Raw genomic sequence first — 26,032 nt, forward strand, 5'->3', positions numbered from 1 at the left:
GCCATTATCTCTGCTTAGGAGTATACTGTTACTGTGGAAAACATTTAAACCTTCAAGCATCTGACAAAGAGAGGCTATGGCTCACGAGCATGTACTGATCTCTGACATAGTATTACTACTATATCACTTCCTTGGCGCTATAGACAACCGTTTTCTAGATATTCTTTCACAGTCTGCTCAAAATATAAGGGCAGTGCTGTTTGCAACAGCGAAGAGCACAGATGTGTAACACTATTGCTGTATTTCTAATCCTCTCTGTGGTGACTTTTTCTAACTTACGGGTGCAAGAAACTGGCGCTCATTTCAATGGGATGTGTTTAGCAGGTACCAATCATGCTGTTTCACCTTGGAGTGACATCTAATGTATGTTTAGTTATGACATATGAAATACTAATAAGACTAATATAGCACACCCTCCTCATCCTTCAACAAAATGTGTTTCTCTTCAGAAACTGCCAAATAGATGTTGCTTACATATAACAGATTGGTTCAAGAAACTGTACAATCTCATCCCATAAATCCCACCGTTGGGCGACTATGACAGAACGGCTGGATAAAGCTGGAGCTACCATTGAAGCAATTGTGGAAGCCCTCATAATGGGAGCCCTGTTCAGCTCTTACAATTCTGGCACACCAGCCTTGCCTAATGAAAGAGCACGTTGTCTGTGATTCCGCCAATGCACGTGGTTGTCGTTTTGTGTGAACAGGGCAGTGAGTGTAATTTCTAGCTTTGGTATGCATGCCTCAAAATACTGGGTTTCTTATAGCACATACTGAAACTGGAAAATATACTTTCCCCCCTGTTCATACAGCATGTTGGGTTGCCAGGTCTCAGCAGGGGATCCTCCAGTTTGGGGGGTTTCCCCCCACCAGAGACCAGTTGGCCAGTGGAAGAAACTTCACCCCATTGCATCAAGGACATTACTCAGGGACACTCTGGTTTTTGGGCGCACTCTATGGTTTAAGCCCAATTTTACCACAGTTTGCCCAAAAAACTAGAGTATCCACCATGTGACATCCCCAACTCAATGATGTCACTTCCAGGTGACATCATCACATTGGGGATGCCACACAATGTTTTAATTGTATTTTGTGTTTCATGTCCATACATGAATATGTAAGCTGCCCTGAGCCTGCTTTGGTGGGGAGGGCGGGATATAAATCGAAATAAATAAATAAATAAAAATACCCACCCACCCCTGAAACACCCCTCAAATCTCCCCACCAGAGTGATGAGGGGACCTGGCAACCCTAACAACATGGCAACCATACCTACCAAGAAGATTGCACATAGCTGGCTGTCTCCTTCCACACTGTTGGATTGTGAAAATCATAATGACTGGACTGGGCTGGGCTGGGCTGGGGGGAATTTCCTATGTGTCCAATCCAAACATGGGAGGATAGGCAGCATGGTATAACCCTATCTCATCAGATTTCAAATGCTAGGGATGGTCAGTGCTTGAAAGGTAGACCACCAATAAAGACTCAGCAGACGAAGGCCATGGCAACCCACCTCTGCTTCTGCCTTGAAAGTCTCTTGCTGGGATGGCCATAAATCAGCTACAACTCAAAGGCCCTTTACGCAAACATAGGATGCGCTCACACACACTAAATCAAGGGTCCCCAACCCCCGGTCTGTGGATCAGTACTGGTTCGTGGCCTGTTAGCAACCAGGCCGTGAGTTGTATAATTATTTCATTATATATTACAATGTAGTAGTAATAATAATAAGACGACATTGGATTTATATCTTGCCCTCCACTCCAAATGTCAGAGTCTCAGAGTCGCTCACAATCTCCTTTGCCTTCCTCCCCCACAACAGACACCCTGTGAGGTAGGTGGGGCTGACAGAGCTCTCCCCAGAAGCTACCCTTTCAAGGACAGCTCTGTGAGAGCTATGGCTGACCCAAGGCCATTTGGCAGCTGCAAGTGGAGGAGTGGAGAATCAAACCTGGTTCTCCCAGATAAGAGTCTGCACACTTAACCATCACACCAAACTTATAGCAATAAAGTGCACAATTGTATCATCCCAAAATCACCACCACCACCCCAGTCCATGGAAAAATTGTCTTCTACAAAACCAGTCCCGACCTGGTGCCAAAAAGATTGGAGACTGCTGCACTAAATAATGCAATTTGCAACTGGATTTTTACTGTGTAAGAATAGCAAAATCCACTTGCAAACAGCTGCCATGTGGAAGCATCCATAGAATGAGCTGGGAGGGAAGGCAGCATGGTATAGCCTGATCTTGTTAAATCTCGAGGTACCCAGGCTTCATATTTGGTTGGGAGACCACCAAGGAAGGCTTTGCAGAACATAAGAGAAGCCATGTTGGATCAGGCCAATGGCAGAAATGTGTTTTTGCATTGAAATGGTAAAGAATGGAACAGAGATCCATAGAAATACATCATTTCAGAGAAAAGATCCAGGAGTCCAATAGCACCTTAAAGACAAACAAAATTTGTGACGGGGACGAGTATTTGGGACTCACTGAAGAAGTGAGCAGTGACTCACGAACACTCCGACCCTGCCACCAATTTTGCTAGTCTTTAAGATGCTACTAGACTCCTGCTCTTTGCTACTGCTACAGACAGAGTAACTCAGCTACCCATCTTGATCCATGGTGTCAGCAGGTTGCTGTCTTGGTCTGCAGTGGAAAAGCTAGATGTGAGTCCCAGAGCGCCTTGCAGACCAGCAAGATTTTAGGGGTGTGAGCTTTCACAAGTTAAAGCTCCCTTCATCAGAGACAAGCACTTTGACTCTTGAAAGCACATACCCTCAAAATCTCATTGCTGCTACTGGGCTCAAATCTAGCTATAAAAACACGTAACTACACTGTAAAACCACCACCGCCCTTAAAAAGTAAAGCAAAAAATCTGCAAAACTTGCATAGTCTCTTCTTGTCATTTGAAACAAGAAAGAGAAGCCACGGCAAGCTAATTTTTAAAATATATATATTCAGAAGAATGCCATCTAGTGGAATTTGCTTCAAAATCTTCAGACTGCTTTAGAGCTAGGGAGAGCAAGCAAACCACTTGCCTCACCTGCGTCTACCTAAGTGCTAATATAGAACAGCTCATGGTCATTGCATGTTGGAATCCAAAGCCTCTAGACAGCTTTGTTTTAAACAGAACCCAAGCCGGACGGTTGGAGGCCGTTTACTTTTGCAAAGAAGTTTCGTTTCATTGGCATGGCTTCTGAGGAGCTGTTCCCGTTCTCGATCAGCTCCAGCGCCCTGGTACCAACTGGAAGTGTATATTATGGTAAACAGCAGTCTGAAGGAACATGATGAGGTTCAACGGCTGAGCTAGAGAGGTCTTGGCCCTCAACACTGCCTGGAGAGGAGAAGCTACATGAGATCCATATGTAAGCCATCCTGAACTCCTTAGAAGGGCACAGCAATAAACAGAAGAGATCAATTGGTTTGCAGCAGGACACAGGCATGTATGTACACTGCACTTGGTGCAAGTTCAAAGCACTTTGTGTATATTATTGCAATAACTGAACACAAACGAGGCTGCCTTCTACTGAATCAGACCCTTGGTCCATCTAGATCAGTATTGTCTACACAGACGGGTAGCGGCTCTCCAGGATCTCAGGCAGAGGTCTATCATATTGCCTACTGCTAGATTCTTGAATTGGGGATACCAGGGATTGAACCTGGGACCTGTATGCCGAGCAGATGTGCTGCCACTGAGCCAAAGCCTCTCCCCTAATCCTTACAACAGGGGTGGCCAAACTTGCTTAATGTAAGAACCACATAGAATAAATGTCAGATGTTTGAGAGCTTCAGGCAGGCAGGCAGGAAGGAAGGAAGAAGACTGCAGATTTATACCCCGCCCTTCTCTCTGAATCAGAGACTTAGAGCAGCTTACAATCTCCTATATCTCCTCCCCCGACAACAGACACCCTGTGAGGTGGGTGGAGCTGAGAGGGCTTTCACAGCAGCTGCTCTTTCAAGGACAACTCCTATGAGAGCTATGGCTAACCCAAGGCCATTCCAGCAGCTGCAAGTGGAGAAGGGGGGAATCAAATCCAGTTCTCCCAGATAAGAGTCTGCGCACTTAACCACTACACCAAACTGGAAAGAAGGAAGGAGGGAGGGAAGGAAATAAATGAGGGGAGGGAGGGAGAAGTGGAAAGGAAGTTATTTTAACTTTAAATGCATTCTCCAGTCTTTTGGCTGGCTTGATTTGGAGAAGTGATTTAAAGAGCCAAATGCCTTCTCCACTTCAGCCAGTAGGGGCTTCAAGAGCCACAAAATATGTGTGAAAGAGTCACATGTGGCTCCTGAGCCTTAGTTTGGCCACCCCTGCATTAGAACATTGCTGAAAAGATCTTGGTTTTCTCCTGTCTTGCCCTGTCCACATTTGCTGCTGTGGAGGGCTTCCTGTGTTCATGAGAGGCCGCCCACGTGCACTGCTTAGAGGGAACCAGCATCATAGCCAGGGGTAAGTTTAGCACAGTGCAGCTTACTTCTGAGGAAACCTGCTGAGTGGATTGGGCTGAGGGGAGGAATGGAGAAGCTGTTCTTGTTTTGTTTTGACTGAGCAAGCACGTGTTTTCCGGGTTAGGGCCAGGCCTCAGATTCAGCAGGAGCTCACAGGAGCACAGCTCCTGAACCTTTCTGAGAGTTCCCCCTCTTCCTCCCCACCCACCTTGTCCATTGAATAGTAGGTGCAGCTGCATAACAATCCCTGGATAAGGAGAGTGGGCTTTACCATGCCCCCAGCAGCCCTCATTAACCTCTGGAGAAGCCCACACCACCCTTTCTCCACTTCTTATGTGATTTTGGGTGGTGGGTGGCTTGCTAGCCTTTTGACTGGGGGAGGCAGTCCAGGAGAGCCCCAGGCGAGTGAAGCCTGCTTGGGCTGGCTGGATCTCTAGCCAGCCCAAGGAGGTCTCGCTCGCCTAGGGCTCTCCTTTCTTTCATCAGGTTGCTTTTGGCTGAGGTGCAGCATAATCTAATATTATGCTAATGAGCTCCACCACCTATTGTTCTACAAAACGATCCTGATTCGGGCTAACCATTTAGAAATGCTAATGACCTTCTGGGCAGAGACAATGACAAGGTCAGTTCACACCTACTCTCTCTCTAGCAGCCCAACAACACTTTAGGAATGCTAATGACCTTCCTGGCAGGGTTGGACAAACTGGGGACAGGCATTGCCTGGTGAGAGCCCACCCGTGGTTACGGGCCTGGAGGTAACACTGATTTCAAAGCACTCTTTCTTCCTGTCAGCTGTCTTAATTGTCCGACTTTCACTCCCATACAGAGTAATGGAGAATACTACAGCATGAATAAACTTGATCTTAGTTCCTGGTGACACATCCTTATGTTTTCTAGCTCCTTCAAGGCTGCCTCCCCAGTCTCACTCTCCTGAGTTCTTGGTTCACAGTCTCCCCTTTGGTGGATGATGGAGGCTAGGAATAGAAAAGTTTAACAATTCCAATTGTCAATCTTAAAAGTTGTTTAATTCCACAGTAGTCATTAAGGGTTGAGTGGGGAGGAATCATTAGTGAAAGTCAAAGAGCAGGACCAAAGGAGGAGGAGGAGGAGAGGAAGAAGAAGAGCAACAACAATGAGAAGAAGGCAGTAAGGAGGAGGAGCAGCTATGCCCTAGCCTTCACTCGGAGTCTCAGAGCAGTTTACAATCTCCTTTCCCTTCCAGTCCCCACAACAGACACCCTACAAAGTAGGTGAGGCTGAGAGAGCTCCGAGAGAACTGCTCGAGAGCTCTTTCAAGAACTGTGACCGACCCAAGATCACTCAGCAGGTGAATGTGGAGGAGTGGGGGATCAAACCCAGTTCTCCCAGATTAGAGTCTCCCAGATTAGACTCCTAAGCACTACACCAAACTGGCCAAAATGTTATGAAGAAATCTTTTACCTGTTATGTTATACCTGAAATGTTATGAAGAAAAGCTACTATGAAATTTTATGAAGAAAGCTATTTCTCATGATGGTTTGGGTTCTGATGGCTGGTTTAGAACTGGGTTAGAAGAACCAAATTCAACTCCATCAGAATGAGCAAGAAATTACACCTCCAGCATGGCAATACAGCTTCCTGGCCTCTTCATAGAATGTGGGCCTCTTCATAGAATGTGGGACATCACTCCTTGACTTCACAGAGCCAGGGCTAACAAAGTACAGATAAAGGTTATTTGGAGAGCTTCACTTGGTTTTGGACAAAGGCATGCTAACACTGAAATAAACTGGAGAAGTGTACTTGCACACAAAAGCTTATGCCTTGAACATAACTCTGTTGGTCTTAAAGGTAAAACTTTGTTCTAGTGCAAGGGTGGCCAAACTGTGGCTCTGGAGCCACATGTGGCTCTTTCACACATATTATGTGGCTTTCAAAACTCCCACTGTCCCATTGGCTGACTTGGAGAAGGCATATCTCTCTTTAAACCACTGCTCCAAGTCAAGTCAGCTGGCAGCTTGGAGAATGCATTTAAAGTTAGAGTTGCTTTCTTTTCACTTCCACCTCCCTCCATTTTTCATATTTCCTTCCTTCCTTGCAGCTCTCAAACATCTGACATTCATGTCTTGCGGCTCTCAAGCATCTGGCATTTATTCTATGTGCCTCTTACATTATGCAAGTTTGGCCACCTCCATTCTAGTGGAATAGAGAAGCAGAGCTGGCCAAGAAAGACAAAGAGGCCTGCAGCCAAGAGTTCTGTAGGTCAAGGTTGGTATTGCAGATGAGGCCATAGTCTATTTCAGTGGAAATAAGACTTGATGGCCTGCCAATAGGGCTGCCAATCCCCAGGTGGGGGGAGGGGATCACCCGGTTTGGAGGCCCTCCCCCACTCCAGAGTTATCAGAAAGTGTGGGGGGGGGAAATGTCTGCTGGCACTCCATTATTCCCTATGGAGACCAATTCCCATAGGGTATAATGGAAAATTGATCCGTGGGTATCTGGGGTGGGCTGTTTTTTGAGGTAGAGGCACCAAATTTTCAGCATAGCATCCAGGGACTCTCCTCAAAACACCCCCCAAGATTCAAAACGATTGGACCAGGGGGTCCGATTTTATAAGCCTCCAAAGAAGCTGCCCCTATTCTCCATTATTCCTTAAGGAAGGATGGCATTTTAAAAGAGCTTGGTCCCTTTAAATGTGATGGCCAGAACTCCCTTCAGAGCTCAGTTGTGCTTGTCACACCCTTCTCCTGGCTCCACCCCCAAAGTCCCCAGATATTTCTTGAGTTGGACTTGGCAACCTCCCAAACTCCCTATTGTTAACTGCCTTTCTTGCAAACTGAGGGCCACGACTTCCTTGATCAAGTTAGTTCTTCTCGTGGTGGGTCTTCCTCTTTTCCTGATGCCTTCCACTTTTCCTAGAATTACTGTCTTTTCCAGTGACTCTTGCCTTCTTTACATGGGAGAGTTTCCTGGTAAGACATACTCTCGGCTGGAAACCTTACCAGTCACACAACTTTTAATTCCAGAATTTATAATATCTGCTGAATCCCCATTTACCCAATCACCTTGGAAAAGCCATTTATGACCTGAAAGGAAGTTGGAAGTAGGCAGAGCAGCATTATCATCTCTAATACCTCCTCGCGGCTTTTTCCAGCCTCCCAGGAACGAAGCTGGTGTCAAAGATTTAATGCGTTTTCACATTAGTGATGTCAGCAGAAAATGGGCCATCTTCCCTGAATAATTTATCTCCCCAATGCATAATATTCTCACTTCCCTCCCGCCTCTCCTTTTGGCTTTTCACTGGAGCTGGAATGGCTGTTAGATCTCAAAAAAGAAAGAGAAACGGGGAGGGGTGGGGAAAATGCTGCCAGAGCATCCTTCCCATCAATCAATTAAAAAACACTTACCTTATACTCAACATGATTTATTTTTTGTTAATACAATCGTCTCACTATATCCTTCTATTATTATACCCTTAATTCCATTAGCCGTTTGCTTAATGCTCCCTTTAAAGTTGGGGGGGAGTAAAACCCTCCCCAAGAAAGCCATGGGAAGTTGGCTAAGAGCAGAAATGCCAATTTTATTCTGGAAGTGCTTCTCTTTAAAGACTGATAGGTCTCTCTCTCACACACACACATGTGCGTGCACCCCTCCCTAAAAAGATGGGCTCCATCCCAGAACATTTCAGAACTGAAGAAGATCCAAGGGAATTTTACATTTCATTTATTTGCAAGTAAATATCTCGTCTGCGGATCACACTGCCAGATAGAATGAGCTGCTGTTCGACAGGTGAGTGAATCTAAACACTCCCGGATCTTCGCAAATGCTAACATGGCCCTCCTCTTTCTCCTCCTAACAAATGGAACGTTGAGCAGCACGAAGGGGCGTCTAAAGTAGAAGCTCCTAAGTGCTTTTAATGGAAGGGCGTCTGATGGCGAATGTCCGTGCCGAGCCAAAATTCTCATTAACGTCATTGGGAGATTTGGCTGAGTAAGGAGCTGAATTCACAGGTAGCTTGGTTGGCTCTCGGCCACGTCCGATAATCTTAGAACAAGCAGCAATGAGATTATTATTGTGTTGGTGCCTGAGAACGAAAGACATGCGGGTGCGGGGGGGTGTTCTGAAGATAAAGGTGAAGCTCGACAGAGGTGACCCACGTGGAAAAGTTTCATTGGAACAGGTTATCCGCATCACATGCCTGTTATGGGTCAGCTCCAACCTTTTCTCCTTAGTTTCGCCTCTGAACTTCAGCCACATGACTTTTGTCCATGCGAGTCCCATGATCTCCTTTTGCTACCCCAGCAAAAACAGTAACATCAGAGGGATGCTGATTGGTAGTGCCTCTCCACGGCCACATCGAAAGCCATCTAAATTTGATAAAGCAAATTTGGAGGTCCCTGCATAGGAAAAAGCATCTGAGCAAAGAACATGAATACATGAAGCTACCTTACAGTGAGCCAGACTCTTCATTAAGGTCAGCATTACCTACTCTGACTAGCAACAGCTGTTCAAGGTCTCAGGCGAGGTCCTTCACAACATTTACAACCTGACAGAATTTAGGATCTTCTATAAGCAAAGTCCATGTCCTATCACTGAGCCATGGCCCTTTCAATTATGATAAATCTTGCAAAAAATTAATTGGGAGATTGACAAACTGGCATAACTCTAAGTTGCCCCCTGAATTTAGACGACTGTAGATTTATACCCCACCCTTCTCTCTGAATCAGAGCCTCAGAGCAGCTTACAATCTCCTTTATCTTCTTCCCCCACAACACACACCTCATGGTAGGTGGGGCTGAGAGAGCTCTCACATAAGCTGCCCTTTCAAGGATAACTCCTACGAGAGCTATGGCTGACCCAAGGCCATTCCAGCAGCAGCAAATGGAGGAGTGGGGAATCAAACCCGGTTCTCCCAGATAAGAGTCCGCACACTTAACCACTACACCAAACTGGTTCTCTCTAAATTTAAGGCTAAATTTAAGACATCCAAGAAGCTGTGAGAGAAAAGTTTCAACAAAACCAGAAAAAAAAATTATTCAGAGGTCAGGACCTGTACCTCTCTAATTAACAATACACATATTACAGAAGACATCCTCTGAAAAACGCAGTTTAGAAAGGAGGCATTTCGTTACCCATAGTATGTTGGGAAGTATTCCCGATGGTTCTGCCATATAGCACGTCATGGAGTTTAGGACAATACTTTGTGCTGAGTAGTATTTACACAGATTGTAACCAGCTTCTTGTAACGGGCAGAGTTTGCACTGTTGCCTTTTCCATTTGCCGTTACGAAATCCTGTGAAATCTGAACAGAAAGTATTAGCAATGTATCTAAGCGTCCCTGGCAGATCTAGAGGTACATTTTGCTCAACTCAGCTGGCACACTGAGCCGCAGTGAAAGTGGCCACTAAAGAAATGGCATTCCAATTTGTTATTGATTTACTTTCAAGCTGTATATAAATGGCCTTTTACAAAGATAATTACCAAAATTTCTGTCCAAATAAAACCCCAGCACTTCATAAATATCAAATTGTCCTAGAGCCTACATATGTACCATTTGCCCTGTCTTTATAAATATTATACCTTGAACACTGAATCTTCTGTTAGGAAATGTCTTCCTAGTCCTACCCAGATGTTTGATTTTAAACACTGATCTTTCCTGCTAAGAGTAATTCAAACAAACTTCCCTCTTACTCCAGGCCTCACACATAAACAAAGTCATGCCACACGCAGTCTCAGTGGAACCTGGGGAAATTTGGAAACCAGTGATAGAAAAGGCCTTTTATCTGATTCGTCCCTCTGACAATGTAACGCTGGTCTCTAACCTGGAGAAGATATCATAATTGGTCACCCTCCATCGTAAGAACATAAGAGAAGCCATGTTGAATCAGGCCAGTGGCCCATCCAGTCCAACGCTCTGTGTCACACAGTGGCCAAAAAAAACCTAGGTGATTTTCATCAGCATAGTAATATAAAAACAAAAAGGAAGGATCTACAGGGCACAATCCAGGGAAGAGTAGGTGATTAATGGGAACTGCTTTACACGAATGCAAAAAGAGACCTGGTGGATCAGACCAGTGGTCCATATAGTCCCTGTATCGCAATGACTTATGGTGACCTTGTAGGGTTTTCAAGGCAAGAGACATTCACAGGTGGCTTTGCCATTGCCTGCCTCTGTATAACAACTTTGGGCTCCTTGGTGGTCTCCAGGCTTGTAGCTACTATGGGCATCTTGGGGCCTGGCCCATGACCCACTGTCAAGGTCCCTCCCAAATTCCCATCCAGCCAAGGCCCCCCAGTCAAAACAGAGAACAATGTCAGCTCCTTGGGTCCTTATTGGGGAAATAGGTGGGATATAAATGAAAACGGCTGGGCTGATGAGATCAGGTCAGCCTGGGGCATCTGGATCTGGGATGAACTGTGACCTGTCCCAAACTCCATCCAGCTACACTGGGCCGACTTTGCTTCCTAATTCTATTCCAATTATTGCAGCATCCTATTCTGAATTTGGAGACTACGGACTCAAAATTATACAAGCACACTGATGTAGGGCGCTGGTGTAAGGATTTTCCCCGAAGCTCCTTTTAGTTCTACTACTGCCCAGCCCTTTTCCACTCAAAAGGCCTTAAAGGGATTGTTAACACAATATTGCCATGAGATATCACTGAGTGTGGTGATACGAGCAACGACAGGTGTTTTTACACTGACAGTTTGTGACTCTCTATCACCGCATTGGAAACTCACCTTTTACATTCCCTAATATTCTCAAAACTGTTTTGCATCATTGCTGCCTGAAGCATCTACATTTGTTTCGGTGAGATGAGTTCGATGAGATGCTGCTGCTGCAACATTTTTCTCAAAACTAATTTCGATCCGGTCATTTACAGGCGTTTCAAACTTGTATTGTAGAAGTTTTCATGTGTTTTAAAAGACTCCTCCAAAAGCCACAAGGTGCAGTAATTTGCCTGAGAACTGGCAGCGCTTGAAATTTTTACATATCATTGCTGGCCTCTTCTTTAAATTTGATTTCAATTTGTATTGCTTTTGCAGTGTTGACACAATTTCCAAGCAATTGTATATATTTAACTAAGCACTGGTATTCCGTCTGCCCTCTGATCAGAGACACACCCCACCCCCACCCCCGATTGAAACGCTTTCAGCAGGAAATATAGAAGTTTGGCTACGTAAAATGAGCGCAGCAAATCCACCAATGTAAAAGGAAAATAATTAAAGCAGAATGGTGGCAGGCGATTTGAAGACTCTAAAACTCTGGATCAAACTGAATGTAAAAACACCTGACAGCATTTGCAGCTTTAAAAGAACAGCAAAACCTTGAGAGAGAGAAAAGTCTTATTTTGTATTGCTTTAACTGTCTGGGGAAGGCAATGGCAAACCAGCTCGTAAAAAGTCTGCCATGAAAACTTTGTGAAAGCAACGTCACCCCAAAGTCAAAAACGACTGGTGCTTGCACAGGGGACTACCTTTACCTTTTTTTTTCCCTTTAACTGTCGTTCTGGGTGTAGTCAAGTTGCGTCAGCACTTCAAGGTAAACGCAAAAGGCCCTTTCCTTCTTCTTTCTTTAATCTCCTAGGGTTGCCAGCTCCAGGTTGTATATTGATTATCATGTATGTTGAATAATTATCAATGGATATTGTTGTATTGCAGTGAATATAATCCCTTGCCTAAAGAAAGACATCTTTGAAACAGGTGTGCACGAGTCAACTACCTGTCACATATGTTCCAGTGGAAATGCCTGAAGCTGTCTAGGCACCGAACACACATAGCTAATCCCCACTCTTTTCCCAAGCTAAGGTCCACCAATGAGCTTGGTATTCTTTTTGCATCTGTTTGCCATTCTATATAAGTTTTCTGCCTTCAACACTTTTTTGAAGTGCGGCGTAAACTTCCAGCTTTCCCTTTCCAATAAAATATCTTTCTGTTTTTGAATATTGGAAGTTCTCCGCTTTTTAATTAACAGCTGGTGACCGAATATGATTTTTGAGGCATGGGGCTTTGGTTCCTTGGCTGGGAATATCAGAATTCGTGTTTGTCACTGAAAAGCCTTTTGCATACCCTGGAAACTGCCCCCACAACAGGCCTGTAGCTACAGTGGGGTCCAGGTGGGGCCAGGCCACTCCATTCAACCCCCCCCCTCCATCTGCATGGCCCCTCCGCCGGAGGGCCTCCAACCTGCCCCCTTTGCTTACCGCCACTTGCTGCTGCTCTGAACAAGTGCAGCATTGCTACTGTAGGGGCTTCAGATTGGGGTGGGGGGGGGAGCCTACTTTTAGCCGGATCCCCCTGAAAGGTTTGCTGAGTTAGACATATGAGGGGCAGGGGCTTTCGCTTTATTTGAAAAGCAGAGAACATGTTTAGGGCCAAACTGGGTGGCCCCATGGCCCCCCCAAACAAAAAATGCTTCTGAGGGCCCCACCAAACATGAAATCCTGGCTACAGCCCTGCCCCACAAACATCTTTTCTGCCTCTCCCATCCAAAGCAAAAGGGTTTGGGGTTTTTTTTGCATTACTGTCTTGCTCTCCTCGTATCGCTTTAAGGGCTCGTTCTCCAAATAACGATTGTCACAGGCTTAATAAATACAAAGCTGTATCCGAGGAGTAATGTTTTATTACTTTGACCCATATTCACAGTAGGAGAAAAGGGCATTAGATGGACAGGAGGGGGGGTTGGAAGAGGCAGCGGCGGCAAAAAGAAGGGAAAGTGCATGCGGTGTGGATGTGTGTGGTGGCATTTTCTCTCCACACCCTATGACTCTTTCCGGCGCAATCTCAGTCAAATGAAAAGACGTTTCTTCTGCTGCTGATCAGTCATAACATCGAAAGCGAGCCATGAAATCTTATGCATCATTTAGGACTTTGATGCCGAGCTGACTTCATAGCAAGAAATGTCTTGGCAAGGCCGTAGCCCCTGCTGTTAAAAACAGAATGCCGATTAAAGGTTTCTTTCATGAGATCTTGTCTTCTGCTCTTTTCCAAAGCTGGGTATCCAAAGATAATCCTGGATTGCTGGGGTATTTGTTGAGTTTCTTTTAATTGTTTAATAACTGGACTAATTAGTCCTGTAATGTGCTTAAAAGATCCCACTGTTGAAATCTCATTAAAGCATCATGAAGTTCTTCCACATTTCCTTTCCAGTCCAAGAGCTTACAATGGTGCCTTGTGTGTGCAAAATGTAAACCGTTCCTCCTTGGTGACGGTGCTTATTTCTCTTCCACACAGCTAAAAATACAGCTTATGATGCAATGTTGGAAAATGTTTTTAAAATAAAAAGTCACACGTGTGTCATCAAAGAGACAACCAGAGACAACCGTCAAAGAAAAGACAACCCAGTCTCTTTTCAGGGACCTGCATTCTCAAAATCAGAAGCCCTGTATTACTTATTTTATTTGTTCCTTCTTTCACTTTACTCTTCCATTTCTGGAAGCTTAAATAGGCTTGGGTGGAGCTGCCAGTGGTCCTCCACTTAAGCTTAAGCTCCCTAAGCATCATCTATATATACCAGGTGCCCCTCAGCCATTCGGTACTGCCTCACATCACCCTAAATAGTTTGCCATGCCTCCATGCATCAGTAGGCAGAAACAGGCAAGTGCCAGGCAGATCTTGTCTGGGTAGCGTTGCCAACCTCCAGGTTGCACTGGGAGATCTCCCACCATTACAGTTCATCTCCAGGCAATGGAGATCAGTTCCCCTGGAGACAACAGCTGCTTGGGAAGGTGGACTCCAAGGCGTTGCAGCCTGCTGAGATCCCTCCCCTCCAATCTCCACCCCTGAAATTTCCACATATTTACCAACCCAGAGCTGGCATCCCTATCTAAAGGCTACCAGCAAACCCCATCCCTTCATCCACCTCCTCCAGGATGGGGAAGGAATGACAACTCATTTAGATGCACAGCCTTATATATGGACGATAACCTAGGAAGGAATTTTGTGATGATGGTGGGCATAATTGACTGAGCTGTTTTTGGCAGTTTCCGTTTGCGCCGCAAAAGCGCCTGGACTTTCCGGCTCTTCTGGGTGCTCCGCGGCAATTAGTGCGAAATCCACGCAGATCCTGCACGGTGAAGAGGGTCGTCGTTGCTGATTAAGGTGAGTGCAAAAATGACCATAGAGAGGTCAGTCAGTCAGAAGGGATTCTAGCTACTATTGGCTGTTTAGGTCCTACAGACATGCAGGACAGGGTGAGTATAAAGGTCTGGAAAGAGAGAGAGAAGGAGGATTGGGACCTCAAAAGAAAGAAAGCCTGTGGACTCCATGGATTTAAATTGTGTTCTCGGGCAACTAGTGCTGTCTCCATCCTGTAATCCAACCTGAAAGGGACCAAGGGCAGGTGATTTATCTAGGAAGCCCCGGAGTTACTCTGCAATTAGCTATGCAAGTATCTGCCACTAAAAGATCAACTATTATTTACACCACATGCATAGAGGGTCCATGTTGTTGTTGCTAGGGTTGCCAGACCCCCTGGCAGAGGTGAGGCCCCCCCACTCCCAGGCCTCACCCCCCCACACACACACACTGAGTAGCTGTGCAGTGGGGGGGAACTTGCCCCCCAAGATAGGGAGATGTAGTGATGTTTCATCACTGCCCACATGACCCAGAAGTGACATCATCACATCTGGGTCAGCAAAGCTCTGGTATTTGGGCAAAAACTCTATGGTAGAAGCCAGATTGACCAGAGTTTTTGCCCAAATATCAGAGCACCACCATAATGTCCTGGAAATGATGACATCACTTCTGAGTCATGTGGGCAAATGACATAGATATGACACTGCACATCGGATGGGCCTCCCTGCTGCTCCCAGTGAGTCCCCCCATCCCCTGATGGTTACCAGGAAGGACCTGGCAACCCAAGTTGTTAGTGTTTGCATATGATGAATAGCCCATCTATTTACAGTCATCTGATGGGTGACGTCATATATTAGCAAATATCATATGGTACAATTACAAGAGGTGTGCTGAAATCTGTACTGACATTTGTACTGATATTCAGTGGCACTAGCACATACAGATATGATGGATACTTGGCCAGAGACAGAATAATTGGAGAGAAACACTGTCCTCTTTCTGGGTTGGCTCAGAATTATATACAGGCCTGATTTTCACATGGAGCCCACCCTCGTATTGAAATACTTCAAACCTGCCTGGCCCTTAATTTTTACAATTTGTTTTACGTGTGTGCTGTTTGGTTTTAGGCCATTGAAGAAGCCTCTCAGAGCCTAAACGAATTTGGCCTAGTGGCTTTTAATGAGAGCCAATTTGGTGTAGTGGTGTGGACTCTTATCTGTCAGAACCAGGTTTGATTCCCCACTCCTCCACTTGCAGCTGTTGGAATGGCCTTGGGCCAGCCATAGCGCTGGCAGAGTTGTCCTTGAAAGGGCAGCTGCTGTGAGAGCCCTCTCAGCCCCACCCACCTCACAGGGTGTGGGGAGAGAAGATATAGGAGATTGTAAGCCATTCTGACTCTGATTCAGAGAGAAGGATGGGGTATAAATCTACACTTAAAAAAAATATTCCATTATGTGATTCATGTTCAGTTGATGTGCAATTTCTATAGGCTGGATTTTAGCATTTCCATGAATCTATCTTGTTTTTAATTGCCAACTGGGTAATAAATGCTTTGTTATGTTTTTAAGTTTGTTGTACTCAACCCATTGAGTACCCACGCTGATATTCTTTTATATATATATATAAAGTTTTTATTTTATTGTTATTTTCAATTGCAAAAAATAAGAAAAATTCATAAAAAGAATACATAAAACTGTAAAATCAAAATTTACAATGTGCAAACATAAACATATTAATAACTATAACAGTTAGTTAATCAGTGCCATGGGCTATCTTATATTAAATTAAAATGAAAATACCACAAGCCAAAAGCGTGTGTTCCAGGAATAAAGCGACTAAAATTAAAACAACCAGCTGGTTTTTATAAAATGAAAGTAATGATGTCCTTTAAAGGTAAAGGTAGTCCCCTGTGCAAGCACCAGTAGTTTCTGACTCTGGGGTGACGTTGCATCACAACGTTTTCACAGCAGATTTTTTTACAGGGTGGTTTGCCATTGCCTTCCCCCCACTTTCCCCCCAGCAAGTTGGGTACTCATTTTACCGACCTTGGAAGGCAAAGTCAACCTTGAGCCGGCTACCTGAACCCAGCTTCTGCCAGGATCGAACTCGGGTCATGAGCAGAGAGCTCAGACTGCAGGACTGCAGCTTTACCACTCTGCGCCACGGGGCTCCCTATTGATGTCCTTTAGAAGGTTTATAATTGTAAAGAAATTAATTCATTTCCAGATATCCAATGGATCATCAACAGGCTGTTCCCTGTAAATCTCGGCCTCTAGAATGCTGAGGGTCTGGCATCCCTAGACATAGAAGACAGTGATTAATAAGCCAAAAAGAAGACCTGAGGGGGAATCATGATTGAAGGATGAAAACTGAGAGAGAAGAGTGTGAGACATGAGGAATCATTGAGTGATCCTTATACCTTTGCTCATAGATCTATTTGCTGTGAATTTCCCTCAGTTTGTTGTATTTGTTTTGAAATACAGACTTTAAAAAGTGTTCTTGGTTAAAATTGGTCCTGCACTAATGTAAAGCTCAAGTTCTTTGTTGAGATTTTCTTTCTGTTCTGCTTCTCTGTCCCATTCAGCCCTTCTCCAAGTCACCTGATTCCCTTCGCACTGGTTCTGAGCATGGAGAGACAGAGAAAGTTTGCAAGCCAATTTGGCAGGTGCCACAGCGGCCTCTAGTGGCTATATGGCACAAGAGTAAAGCACAAGTGTTGGAAGAAAATAAACGGACATGAGTTCTGAGAATGTGATCTACCCAGCAATGGTGTCTCCAAAACCACACACATCTGATGCCTTGGTGTGTTCTTTTAGCAAATGAACAGTGTTCCATCATGCTGATGCCCGTAGGACTAACTGCACTGAACCTGTGGGCAGCATTGTAACCCATGTTTCATGATGCACTGTGGCCATTGTGCATACTACTTCCTAATGTGCCAATGTGCAAACATGTGCACTGTCTTTCTTTCTAGCCCTCACTCTTAACTGGAATCCCACTGTTTCAGGTGAACTGAATTTATTGTCTGCTTCTTTCACTGAGGTCGAGGGTGAATTACACAATTAAAAACAATATGGGAGTATTAATACCATGGACAATTCCAGCACCCCAAAAAACCTATTTAACTAAGTGGTTACTTTTTCTTGAAGTTGTAATGCCAGGTCACTTATTCCTAGTCATTATGATGATATTATTAATTTTATGTGATAATCTATGTTGTCAATTTCTTTCATATATCTGGTAAAGGGGACTTAAAGAAGAAGAAGAAGAAGAAGATATTGGATTTATATCTCGCCCTCCACTCCGAAGAGTCTCAGAGCTGCTCACAATCTCCTTTATCTCCCTCCCCCACAACAGACACCCTGTGAGGTGGGTGGGGCTGGAGAGGGCTCTCACAGCAGCTGCCCTTTCAAGGACAGCCTCTGCCAGAGCTATGGCTGGCCCAAGGCCATTCCAACAGCTGCAAGTGGAGGAATGGGGAATCAAACCTGGTTCTGCCAAATAAGAGTCCACACCACTACACCAAATTGGCTCGCAATGACCCAAGGCCATGCTAGCAGGTGCAAGTGGAGGAGTGGGGAATCAAACCCGGTTCTCCCAGATAAGAGTCTGCACACTTAACCACTACACCAAACTGGCTCAAAGCCTGAGAATGTATGGTTTTAATCAATACTCTTCTCTATTATTTTGATTTCTGGCACTAGTGCTGCCTGTTTGTTGCTGTTTTAGAGTTATGATTCAATAAAAGTTTATTTTTAAAACCAATACAGTCAACAAAGTGGGATTACAAAACCAGAATAGCACACTAAACCAGCATGATAAAGGTATAAGCGTTGGACTCGGGTCTGAGAGACCTTGATCTTGCCACACACTCGCAGCCTAACTTTCCTCACAAGATTGTGGTGAGAACACAGTGAAGGTGAACATGCTTTGGGTCTTCATGGGAGGTGAAAGGTGGGATATGAATGAAGTAAATAAATTTAAAAGTTGTAATTCAGACATTTCACTTTCTGTTTTAAAAGTTCTTTGGCTGTGTGTTCAGTTTCCGGCCCAGAATATGATCTAAAGATACTTGACATAAAAATGATGTTGTAAAGGTCTTGGATGGGAGACTGTAAATCTGAGGACCTGACTAGATGATATGTTAAAGACAACTTGGGTTGGGGAAAACATGACCTGGGATTTAAAACAAGTCTGTGGGAGGAAATTGGCTTCCAAGTGTAGCGCAGAGACAGGAGGGGTTCTGTCACTGCTTCCTTTCCAACTCACATACTTTCACTAGTAGAAAAGGGGCACTTTTGTTTGTTTGTTTCACTACCGGTATTCTGTGTGTCTGTCCAAAAGTATGAGCAACCCAGAACATGCTCTCTTTCACACACACATACACACAGATGTGTCTCTCTGGCATGCTACATGCCATGGCAGCAGCCATAGCTATTACATAGGCCTATTTAACGGTTTCAAATAACCAGACCTTGGATTCAGCAGGAGCTCACAGCACAGTTCCTGAACCTTTCTTAGAGTTCCACCTCCTCCTTCCCACCTTGTCCACTGAATAGTAGGTGCAGCTGCATAACAATCCCTGGATGAGCTCCACCACCTATTTTTTCTAGAAAATGACCCCTGAAAATAACAACCTGGTATGCAGAAACAGTGGGCATATTTTCATGATGACTTAAACTGGTTTGATTATCATTGCCTTCTCCTCAGGAAATGTAATTCTGTAGGAAGGGGACAAAAGATCTCTAACAGAAAATGCTGACCCAATTACAATTCTCAGGATTCTTCAGGGGGAGCCCTACTATTCAAAGTGGTATAATGCCAGCTAATGTAGATAGAATGGGACTGGGTAAATTTGCCACAGATAGAAGTAGCTCATAAGGGATTGTGTATTTGTGATCTCAACTCTGAAAGGAGAGTCTGGCTCTGCTTCTCAAAATGGCGCCTTTTAAAGACACTCCGTTTCCAAAGGGGAAAGACACAGTTTTCATGTCCAGATCAATAAATGTCTGGTAATTCAGTGGGCATCTTTGTAATAAATATGGTGGCAGTCACTGGATTCAGATCATACAGCAATATGTAGCTGAGTAAGTGTGTATGGCGGCATATATAGAAGATAGGGTTCATTTCATAATTAATTAAATTTATCCAGTCAGTATTAAGAATCCAAGAACGTGCCATATACAATGAGGGAATAATTAGGACCAAGGAAAACAACACAATGTCCGGGCAGCAGTATTGAACTCTCAAAATTACAAAGCTCTTTACTCAGCTTCTGGAGAAGACACATTTAACCGGCTGCTTTTTCCACTGCACCAAAATGACAATATTGGTGAATTAAGTACATCTCTGAGAGAGGCTTATTAAATTAGCCCAATACCTTATTGCGTGATCAATAACAATGTATTTATTTTGCACAGTGGCCTCAAGTGACTTTTCATTAGGCATTTGAATTACCTTAGAAATTACTAGATATCAATTTAGAATGCTCTCAGAGGATCTGGTATCCTCCCTAGCTCCATACACTTAAGGAAGAAAAATGAACACATCCCAGTAGTGAGGGCTTGTTTTGGATTCCAGAAGAACATCGGGAAGCATTTAGTGTCAACATCAGTCAGGGAAGGCTGTACTTTAGAGCTCAACAATGCAAAATAATGTGGCTTTTATGAATTAGAAGACAGACATAGAACACAAATCATCATTACATATTCTCAGGAAAGGCTTCTGAGATGCAGGGCCATTCAGTTCATATATAAGAGTTGGAATTCTAAGGACAGGAAACTCAAAATATCATTTAGAACCAGCCAACTCCTACAAGGCTTTGGCGCTTACCCCATCCCAAGGAAGGGAGTAAGTTTATGTCATGAGCCCTGACGAGGAGGAGCTGGAAGAGTTAACAGATCGGAAGAGTTGCCAGCCAGTTCCTCAGCTGAACAAACAGCAGCTGGCCCATCAATCACTCTCCAGGCACCAGTGTCAGCTGTTGACGATCAATCTCCTCCAAGCTCTCCTCCTCCCATCTCAAGAGTTCGAAGCAGGCTCCGGAAAGAACTTTCAGAGCGAATACACGAGGCATGCAGATGCTTCAGATCTCTCAGCCCTGAGTTCTAGCAGAGTCACTGCCACTCAGGGAGCAGGCTGATTGAGACTCCCACATATAGCTCCCACCCAGGACCTGGTAATCTTGTGGAAGCAACAAGTCTGTTGCATCCACGCTCCTTCCTGATCCTGACCTGCTTGATTTTCTTGGCACCCTGACCTTTTGGCTTTTGGACATTGACTTTTGATTCTGGTTTGTGATTCTGCATTGGTGATTTGGCTCCTGCTTGACTTCCTGGACTTTGACCTTGGACTGGCTTTGGACTCCTGCCTGCCTGCACCCTGAGAACGTGACAGATTGCTTCCACCCACACACTCACTCCACAAGATGGATGAGGAGGCAAGCGGAGGCTCTGGGCAGCTAGCAGCCTTGCTCACTCAGGTACAGCACCTCACTCAAATGGCGGCTCACCTGCAACATCAGCAAGCCACTGTCGCTGCCCCACCCAAGTGCCCGGTGCTTCCCCCAGAGAAGTTTGCTGGAAAGGTGGAGGAGTTTCCTGCATTCCTGGCACAGTGCAAACTATATATTGAACTACGTGCCAGAGACTTCCCCAATGATAAGACCAAGGTATGCTTCATTGTCAGCCTCTTAAAGGGGCAGGCAGCTAAATGGACTACCCCCTTGCTTCTAGCCTCATCACCCCTGCTGACTGACTACCAGGGCTTTCTGGATCATATGGCGGTAGCCTTTGCTAACCCCCAGCAAGCAGCCACCGCCAATCGGAAGATCCGGACCCTAAAAGGGTAGAGACTCGGTTTCCCAGTACTCCACTGAGTTCAAGCTTCTGGCCCAAGACTTGGCCTGGAATGAGGCTGCCCTCATGGACCAGTATACGAAGGGGCTGGCTGACGAAGTCCTTGATGAGCTGGCACGAGTAGACTGACCGGCCACGCTGCAAGGCCTAATCATGCTGTGTCTCCGCATCGATGGCCGCCTGGAAGGCTGCCACCAAGCACGAAGCAGCGCCCGTCTCTCTCAGCTGCCCTGCTGCCTAGCAATGCAAGGCTGCACGGCCACGGCTCACCATCAAGGAAAAAGCATGGCGCCACTCACAGAATCTCTGCCTGTACTGTGGAGGGACAGGGCACTTCTCCTCCGGCTGCCCCACCAAGTGCACCCAGCCCAGTACCGTGCCACCACCGCCAGTAAAAGACCAGCCCCAAGTCTGAGTGGACCCCCCCAACTTGGGGCACCTAGCCGGGTCCCCTGAATCCTAGGGCTCGTGTGGACGCTCCACGCCAAACCTGTCTAGGCAACGAGCGCATTATGACTCGCCCGCGGAACCAGATGGATCCAGAACGGTTCCAAATGGCTCTGTGGGATCCCTGGCCCTCTGGTGATTCCCTTGATGACCTGGTTGAGACCTGGCATAGCCGGCTCTCCAGGGCCATTGATGAGAACGCACCTCAACACCCTCTGCGACCTCGGACTAGGCTGGCGCCGTGGTATACCCCGGAATTACGCCAACTGAAACAGAGCCTCAGACGGCTAGAGAGGCAATGGCGGCGTACTCGTGACAAAGCGACTAGAGCATCTTATAGGGAGTTTATGAGGTCCTATGAGATGGCAGTCAAGGCCACAAAGAAAACGTACTTTGCGGCTAAGATTGCGTCTGCAAATTCGTGCCCGGCACAATTGTTTAGGACAATTCGGAACTTTACTACATTGCCACAAGGCAAACCAAATGTTAAGGAATTAGAGATAGGCTGTGAGGCATTTGCGAATTTTTTTGCAGACAAAGTCCAGTCGCTCCGCCGCGACTGCCCTGCCATATTAGATACAGTATGTGAACTCGAGGCTCCGTGCCTGCCTTCTGGTTTGACTCTGGACCGTTTCAACCCGCTCGACCTAGAGGAAGTTGACAGAATCCTCTCTACTGCACGCCCAACAACTTGCGATCTGGACCCATGCCCCTCCTGGCTAATTAAAGCTTGCCAGGAGGAGCTGAGATGTCCTATACAGGACATCATAAATAGATCTCTTTTGGAGGGTTCGTTTCCAACCCTTCTGAAAGAGGCAGTGGTCCGCCCCCTCCTGAAAAAAGCTACATCAGACCTGGCCGAATTGGCTCATTACCAGCTGGTCTCAAACTTGCCCTTTCTGGGCAAAGTCATAGAGAGGGCTGTGGCGTTGCAGCTACAGAGTTTCCTGGATGACGCTTCCACTTTAGATCCATTCCAGTCCGGCTTCCACCTGGGCCATGGGACAGAGACAGTGTTGGTCGCCCTCTTAGATGATCTCTGGCGACATCTGGACTGAGGCGGTGCGGCGGTATTGCTGTTGTTAGACCTTTCGGCTGCGTTCGATATGGTCGATCACCGGCTGCTGACCCGCCACCTCGCCGACACAGGGATTCAGGGGCTAGCCTTGCAGTGGCTTTCTTCTTTCCTGGAGGGTCGGCGACAAAGGGTGGCAATTGGGGGAGAGTTGTCCTGGAGACACCTACTTAACTGTGGGGTGCCTCATGGGGCAGTTCTCTCCCTGATGTTATTTAACATCTACATGTGCCCCCTTGCCCAGATTGCCCGGAGATACGGGCTGGGTTGTCACCAGTATGCGGATGACACCCAGCTCTATCTACTGATGGGCGGCCGGGCTGCCGATGTCCCTATAAACTTGGACCGGGCGTTGCAAGCTGTGGCAGATTGGATTAGGTCGAGTGGGCTGAAATTGAATCCAGCGAAGACAGAGGTCCTTTGCCTAGGGCGCGGTGGTCCGGAGGGAGGGATCTCCCTTCCAGCTTTTGACGGTGCGTCACTGGTACCAGTGCGCAGGATCAGGAGCCTGGGAGTGCTACTGGAGTCAAGGAATGGAGGCCCAGATAGCAGCCACTGCCAAATCCACCTTCTTTCATCTTAGGCAGGCGAGGCAGTTGGCTTCCTTCCTGGAACGCAATGACCTGGCAACAGTGATCCATGCTACACCAACGGTCACCTCGAGGCTAGATTACTGTAATGCCCTCTACATGGGGCTGCCCCTGTGCCGAACTCGGAAACTGCAGCTAGTGCAGAATGCAGCAGCCAGACTGCTATTGGGCTTACCTCGGTGGGAACATGTGCAGCCTAGGCTGTGGGAGCTGCATTGGCTGCCAATTGTTTACCGAGTTCGTTACAAGGTGCTGGTTATTACCTTTAAAGCCCTATGTGGCCGAGGACCTACCTACCTTAGGGACTGCCTCTCTCCATATGTTCCCCAGAGAGCACTACGATCCAGTTCACAAAACCATCTGGAAGTACCTGGGCCAAAAGAGGCCAAACTAAAAACAACTAGAGAACAGGCCTTCTCTATAAAAGCACCCCAATGGTGGAACCAGCTGCCGGAAGAGGTGCGGGCCCTGCGGGATCTTGGCCAATTCTGTAGGGCCTGCAAAACTGCCCTCTTCCAGCTAGCCTTCTAAGATGGAGCTTGGAATAAACATCACACCATCATTAATATAACTGAGATAGTAGCACTATTAGATTATATTTTAGACTGTTTTTAGATTATTTAAATACTTAATTGTTAACTGTATTGAACTGTATAATCTTGTTTTATTGTTTTAATATGGCTCTTGCCATGTCCTGTAAGCCGCCCTCAGCCTGCCTCGGTGGGGAGGGCGGGGTATAAATAAAAATTATTATTATTATTATTATTATTATTATTATTATTATTATTATTATTATTATTATTATTATTATTATTATTATTATTATATGTTACCAGCCAGGGCCCGTTCCTCGTACCAGTCACACTCAGCTTGCCGGATGGGCGCTGGCTGTTTGTCTACGCCATGGTCGATTCCGGGGCTGCCCGCTGCTTCGTCGACGTGGCCTTTGTGAAGCAACATCAGATCCTGGTGCAGGACTAAAATACCCCGACCCTGGTCGAAGCCATCGACAGGCGCCTCCTTCGCTCTGGTCCGGTGACTCAGGAGATCCACCCGGTCACGCTCCAGATCCAACACCATCATGAGCAAGTACAATTCAATGTTGCTCGCATGTCCCACTTTCCCCTCATTCTGGGACTCTCCTGGCTCGTAAAGCACAACCCCCTCGTGGACTGGGCACAGGGAAAGCTGAGCTTCAAGGACCTTTGTCCTCACCAGGCCCGGTCAGCCACCCTGGCCGCTGCCCCCCCGGCTGTTGGTCCTCTACTTTCCCCGGCCTACACAGGCTTTGCCGATGTCTTTGAGGAAAAGGGAGCTGACCACCTCCCCCCGCACCGGCCTTATGACTGCGCCAACAATATGGTACCAGGGGCACCTCTGCCTATGGAGCGGCTCTACTTCATGTCTGAACCAGAGCTAGCAGCCCTGCGGGACTTCCTCGGCAAAAACCTGGAACGGGGTTTCATCTGGCCATCCACGTCCTCGCTGTCTGCCCCTGTTCTCTTTGTCAAAAAGAAAGGCAACGAGTTCCGGCCCTGCAGAACGCAACTACACCATCTGGGAGCGGGAACTCCTGGCCATCAAGACTACCTTCAAGGTCTGGAGGCATCACCTTGAAGGGGCCCGCCACCCCGTCCAGGTCCTGACTGACCAACGGAACCTGGAGCATCTACAGACTGCTCGACACCTCACCCAGTGTCAGGTGGTCCCTCTCCTTTTCCTGGTTTGACTTCTGGATTACCTACATCCCGCAGAACCAGAACTGGAAAGCGGACACCCTCTCCCAAAAACCAGAGTACGCTGTGCCTCTAACAGAGGAGACCCCAACTGGGCTCATCTTTGCACCCTCAGTCTTCACTGCCACCATGACTCACCCAACCTTGGCTGCAGACATCCAGGCCAGCCAGGCCCAAGACCCCTGGGCTCAGCAACGCCTTCTGGAAGTGCAAGATGGCCTGGCCAGGGACCTCTCTACCCGCCAAGTTCTCCTCCTGCACCGTGGGTGCCTATATGTGCCTCCGGGACCCTCTGGGCCGACGTGCTCCGTCTGACCCACAACCTCCTGAACATACGAACATATGAAGCTGCCTTATACTGAATCAGACCCTCGGTCCATCAAAGTCAGTATTGTCTACTCAGACTGGCAGCGGCTCTCCAGAGTCTCAAGCTGAGGTTTTTCATGCCTACTTGCCTGAACCCTTTTCAGTTGGAGATGCCAGGGAATGAACCTGGGACCTTCTGCTTACCAAGCAGATGCTCTACCACTGAGCCACCATCCCTCCTGTGGGGCACTTCAGCCAACACAAGATCCTGCACCTGCTCACGTGGGAGTTCTGGTGGCCTTGTGTCTGTGCTGATGTGGCCCGCTATGTCAGTTCCTGTGAGGTCTGCCGGCGAGCCAAGGATGTACCAGCCAAGCCCCCAGGGCTTTTGCATCCCCTACTTATGCCTGCAGGACCCTGGGACACTGTCTCCCTGGACTTTATCACCGAGCTCCCCAGGTCCAAGGAGCACACTTGCATCCTGGTGATGGTGGACCTCTTCACCAAGATGGCTCACT

This window comes from Heteronotia binoei, chromosome 9 (genome assembly GCF_032191835.1).
Source record: "Heteronotia binoei isolate CCM8104 ecotype False Entrance Well chromosome 9, APGP_CSIRO_Hbin_v1, whole genome shotgun sequence".
NCBI classification, from domain to species: domain Eukaryota; kingdom Metazoa; phylum Chordata; class Lepidosauria; order Squamata; family Gekkonidae; genus Heteronotia; species Heteronotia binoei.